Genomic DNA, 5,728 nt, shown 5'->3' with positions numbered 1-5,728 from the left:
ACAGTTTGTTATGATCCACGCAGTCAAATGCCTTTGCATATTGCAATATACAGGTAGATTTTTCAGGGTTTACAGGGAATATATTATTGGTAGTGAGAGACACATAGAATGTTTATAATTAAAAAATGCATTTCTTTTTTTCTTCCCATTTAAATTTTTTTATAGCTTAAATATATGTCTTAAGATGTCACATTCCTATGATTGAAGAGGGGACCTTGAGATTCCCCTACACTTGCATACTCAATATTTTTTATATTGTAATAAAAATGTATTATGACAAGAAAAAGAAAAGTAACACTCTTGATATTTCAAACCATCGTATGTACTTCAAGCTTTTAACGTACTAAGATTCAAGTGGGTCTGTTTGTAACAACAAGTTGTGCCAAACTCCAATTTTAATTATCTAGGAATGCCTATATGTCCTGTGTAAATGTCCCCTGGTTAACTTATTCTTACTCTGTTGTTCTTGAATACCCTTTTGGGAAATGAATCACAGCTAAAGAAGAAAATGGTGTGTAAAATATTTGTTTAGTTTTGTAATTGAGTAATTATAAAATTGGCTAAATATAGGAGACTAATCTCTGGTGGCCTAGTAGTAAGGAATTGCACTGCCAGTCAGAAGGGACATGGCTCGAATCCACAAACTGCTCTATGGAAGAAGAATAGGCAATCTTCTCCTTTGACGTTTACTGCCTCCTAAAACCCACTGGAGGATCAGTTATGGGTCAGTTCTGACTCAATGTTACATAACAACAACAGCGGTTTGTTCTTTAACATGCCACATAAAGGTTATGATGTACCTGATCCAAGATATAGTATTTTCAATTGTTTCATATGCATTTGAAAGTCAGACAATGAATAAGGAAGACTGAAGAATTGATGTCTTTGAATTGCACAGTGTGAACACTCTTGGCACCAGTAGCCAGGAAATTAAAAGGTGCATCGCCATGGAAAGTCTGCTGTTAGGGACCTCTCCAAAGTACTGAAGAGCAATGGTGTCACTCTAGAGACCAAGGTGCGTCTGATACAGGCCATGGTCTTCGCAATCACTTGTTATGCATCAGAGAGTTGGACAATGACCAAGGAGGACAGAAGGAGAATTGATGCCTTTGAGCTGTGGTGCTGGAGAAGAGTATTGAGAATACCATGGACTGCTAGGAAAACAAACAGATTTGTCCTGGAAAGGGTTAAACCGGGTGGCTCCTTGGAGGCAAGGATTCTGAGGCTCTGTCTAACATACTTTGGACATGTTGTAAGGAGAGACCGGTCCATGGAGAAGGACATCAAGGGAAGGCCCTCTATGAGGTGGATTTATTCAGTGACTGGAATAATCGAGATGGGAGTGTCAGAGACAGTGCGATTGGCACAGGCAGAGTAGAGTTTAGGGTTGTTGTACATACGGTCGCTATGAGTCGCAAGCGACTTGACAGCACATAACAACAACAACAACAACTGAAAGAACAAACAAATGTGTCTTGGAAAGAGTGCAACCAGATGCTTCTGAGAAGTAAGATTGGTGAGACTTCTTTTCACATCCTTTGAGTGTGTTATCAGGAGGGAGGAGTCACTGGGGAAGTGTGCTGTGCTTAGAATAGGAGAGAATCAGGGAAGGAAAGGAAGAACTCAACTAGCTGGACTGATTACAGTGATGGTGACTGTAACAATGGGCTTAGGAACAGTGGACCTTGTGAGGCTGGTACAAGCCTGGGCAAAATTTTGTTCTGTTCTACATAAAGTCACTAGGAGTCAGGGGGACTCTGGCGATGTAGTGGTAAGAAGCTGTGCTGCAATCCCGAAGGCGGAAAGCTGGAATCCACCAGCTTCTCCACCAGGAGAAGGATGAGTAATCTCCTCCGGTGAGATTAAACTGTCTATAAAAACCCACCGGAGGGTCAGCTATGGGTTGGTTCCGATTCAGCAGCACACCACAACATAAGAGTGAACTCAATAATACCTAACAACAACAGTCTTTGAGATCATATGTTTTCAGTGCTTTGAGCACATATCTTGGTAAAAATGGGCAAAGGAAAGGAAAGAGACTTAGATCCGTGATACTCAAGTTTGATTGTCCATAAGAATAACCTAGTGAGTACAGAATCCGATTTATTAGTGACAGCCTAAGTCAAGAATTTGCATCTATGACATCACTCCCTCTCATCTTCCCCTCTGCCTGCGTGCTGCTGCCAGTGATTCAGGGCCACACTTTTGAGACCACTGTGCTGAGGTGCTTCTGAGGAGGTTCAAACTGCCAACCTATTGGTTACAGTGTTGCTTAACTGTCTACACCCCTCAGAGGCTCCTGCATACCACTGGGAAGGGTCTGATTTTTAAGAGCTTGATTGGATAAAAAGGCTCACTGTCCTCATCCTCAGGCTCTGTTACATCTTCAAATGATTTACAGCTGTGACTGGCACAAAGAAAATGCCATACAAGTAATTTTTTAAAGTTTTTCAAATTTATTATTATTATGCCATCATTTACTTTTATATAATTATTCATCCTTCATGTACATCATTTCTGTATATTGTCTTCTTTGTGTGTTTCTTTTTTATTTTATTCTGATTTATTTACAAAGTTTTAATATATTGTTTTTCACAAAAGATCCTACTCATTTCCTTCATTCCAGCCACACATAGGATTGTGCAAGCCTAAAATTAACACCCTACTCCCTCGTCCTTGAAGAGATGCAAGTATGGAATACTCAGGGTGCTTGTGGCTTTCTTTTTGCCACAAGTGGGTGTAAGCAGAGCAGACTTGCCAGATGTACTAGGGGTCTCTGGCCTAGAGTTCGCCAGCATTTGGGTGTACTGGAATTGTAAAATACAGTAAGTGAGTGACTTTTAATTCATGGCCCTCGGGCTTGATTTTTATTGATTTTGGTCAAACAGTTTTCTAGGTCATATAGCCTGGTGTGTTCACTTGACGTACAGTGGTAACTTGTGGTCGCTGTGAAGATAAACACTGTGACACTGATGTGTCAAATGTGATAATGGTTAATTATGTTGGACAGTGTTTGGTGGAGCGCCCTGATTAAAACAAGCTTAGAAGCAGGAGTGGCATCCACTTCCATAAATAGCTTGCCTCTGGAAACCCTATGAACCTGGAGAAAGGATGAAAGTCACACAAGTGTTGAGGACTTTAGTTTATAGGGTCGCTATGAGTCGCCTACAACTCGATGGCACTTAACAACAACAATAACCCCCCTCCTCACTCCTCTATTTCCACCCTCACCCCTGCACCTTGGATCTTCATACTCATTCTACAATAATGGTTTTATACAGCATTTATCCTAGTAGGCCTGGGTTAGTTCACTCAGCATAATGCTCTCCAATCCCTCCCAAGTTAGGTAGTAATTTATAAAATTATTACTTCTACATGCTGTGTAGTATTTCATTGTATGACTGTAACACAACTTCTCAATCCATTTGTTTGTGGTTGAACACCCGGTCTGTTCCCATGTTCTTGCAATGGTGAATAATGCTGCTATGAACATTGGTGTACAAGTTTCCATTTGAGCCTCAGTTATCATTTTCTTGGGGTATATTCCAAGCAGTGGAATAGCTGGGTCATATGGAATTTCTATGTTCAGCTTTTTGAGGAAGTGCCAAACTCTGTTCCAGAGTGGTTGTACTATTTTACAATTCCACCAACAATGTACAAGAGTTCCTATCTCACCACATCCTCTCCAACATTCATTACTTGCTGTCCTGTTAGACTTTTCCACAGCTACTGGAGTGATATGGTATCTCCTTGTGGTTTTGATTTGCATCTCTTATTGCCAGTGATTTGGTGCATTTCTTCATATATCTGTTGGCCATTTAAATATCTTCCTCTATGAAAATACTTTGCATGTATTTTGCCTATTTTGTAATTGGGTTATCAGTCTTTTTCTTGTGGTAACCCAGGAGTATTGTATAAACTTTCGTTATGAGACTTGTCTGAGATGTTGCCAAATGTTTCTTTTCACCCTGTTGGAAAAAGTTTTTGATGAACAATAGGATTTAATCTTTAGAAGGTACCATTAATCAGATGCAAATCAAAACAACTATGAGATATCATCTCACCCTAGTAAGAATAGCAAAATTTAACACAACAGCAAGCAACAAATGCTGGCAAGGTTGTGGAGAAACTGGAATCCTTATTCACTGTTGGTGGAAGTGTAAAATGGTGCAACCAGTGTGGAAAGTGGTGTGGTGCTTTCTCAAAAAGTTGCAAATAGAGATGCCATTTGACCCAGCAATTCTACTACTGGGAATATACTCCAAAGAGACCATAACTGCCATCTAAGCAGATATATGCACAACTGTGTTTATCGCGGCTTTGTTCACAATAGCAAGGAGTTGGAACCACCCTAAGTGCCCATCAACAAACGAATGGATAGAGAAGCTGTGGTATATTCACACAATGGAATACTATGCTGCATTGAAAAACAAGGAACTCATGCAGTATTATTCAAAATGGGTGATCCTGGAGGACATTATGCTGAGTGAAATTTCTCAGTCACAAAAAGGCAAATACTACATAGTGCCACTGTTGTAGAATGGAACTGACATCAGGGTTGGGGTAAGACTGAAAAAAACCGATAAATAATGTATACTGCATTGAAATGGATGATGGAGAGAACAGTTTAAAAGTAATATATTATTGGGTATTATGGTTATGACAAGAGTCCAGAATGAAGATTGCATAGTGGAGTGCCCTCAGGGGGTGGGGTGGGGATTATATACCAGTGAAGGAATTTTTCTTTTACTTTTCAAAGAGAAGAGCGAACTGGGGTGAGAGGGGTGGGCAGGGAGAAAAATGCAACAATGAATGAATGAAAATCTAAAATCTTTGTAATTGTTCATTAAAATATATTTTAAAAAGTTCTCTTTCATCAATTTTACTCTCTTCAGATTATACATTTCAGGCTGAATTTGGCCATCTTTTCACACCGAAGACTAGGGCTTTGCTTTTAAGCTTGATTCCATTTTGTCTCTTAAGAACTTTATGGTTTTGGGCTTTACTCTCAAGTCCTTATCCACCTTGAGGCGATTTTTGTGTATGGTATGAGATGCAGATCCTGTATCAGCTTTCTGCAGGTGGAAGTCCAGTTTTGCCAGCACCATTTGTTGAAGAGGTTGTCATTTCCCCATTTGATAGGTTTTATTTCCTTGTCAAATATCAGTTGACCATAAATAGCTGAGTCTTTTTCTGGGCTCTCAATTCTGTTCCACTGATCTATGTGCCTGTCATTGTACCAGTATCGTGTTGGTTTGGTTACTACTGCTATGTAGTAGGTTTTGAGGTCAGAAAGTGCTATACCTCACACTTCGTTTTTATTTCTCAGAAGTGTTTTACTTATTTGGGGTCTCTTGCCTCTCCAAATAAACTTGACAATTTCTCTTTCGATCTCCTTGAAAAATAACTTTGGTATCGGTATTGGGATTGCACTGAATATGTAGATAGCTTTTGGTAGGATTGTCATTTTCACAATATTGTGTCTTCCTGTCCATGAACAATGCACATTTTTCCATTTCTTTAGGTCTTTAATTGTGTCTTGCATAAATGTTCTGTAGCCTTCACTGTGTAGGTCTTTTGTATCTCTAGTTAGGTTCACTCCCAAGTTTCTCAATTTGTGGTTGGCTATTGTAAATGGTATTGCTTTCTTGATTTCCTTCTCTGAGTTCTCTTTGTTATTGTAGAGAAATCCCTCTGATTTTTGGATATTGATCTTATATCCTGCCAC

Source organism: Elephantulus edwardii, unplaced genomic scaffold, assembly GCF_000299155.1.
Source record: "Elephantulus edwardii isolate Elephantulus edwardi_28Jun2011 unplaced genomic scaffold, EleEdw1.0 scaffold00502, whole genome shotgun sequence".
Lineage (NCBI taxonomy): Eukaryota > Metazoa > Chordata > Mammalia > Macroscelidea > Macroscelididae > Elephantulus > Elephantulus edwardii.
Note: the sequence above shows the minus strand (reverse complement) of the source record.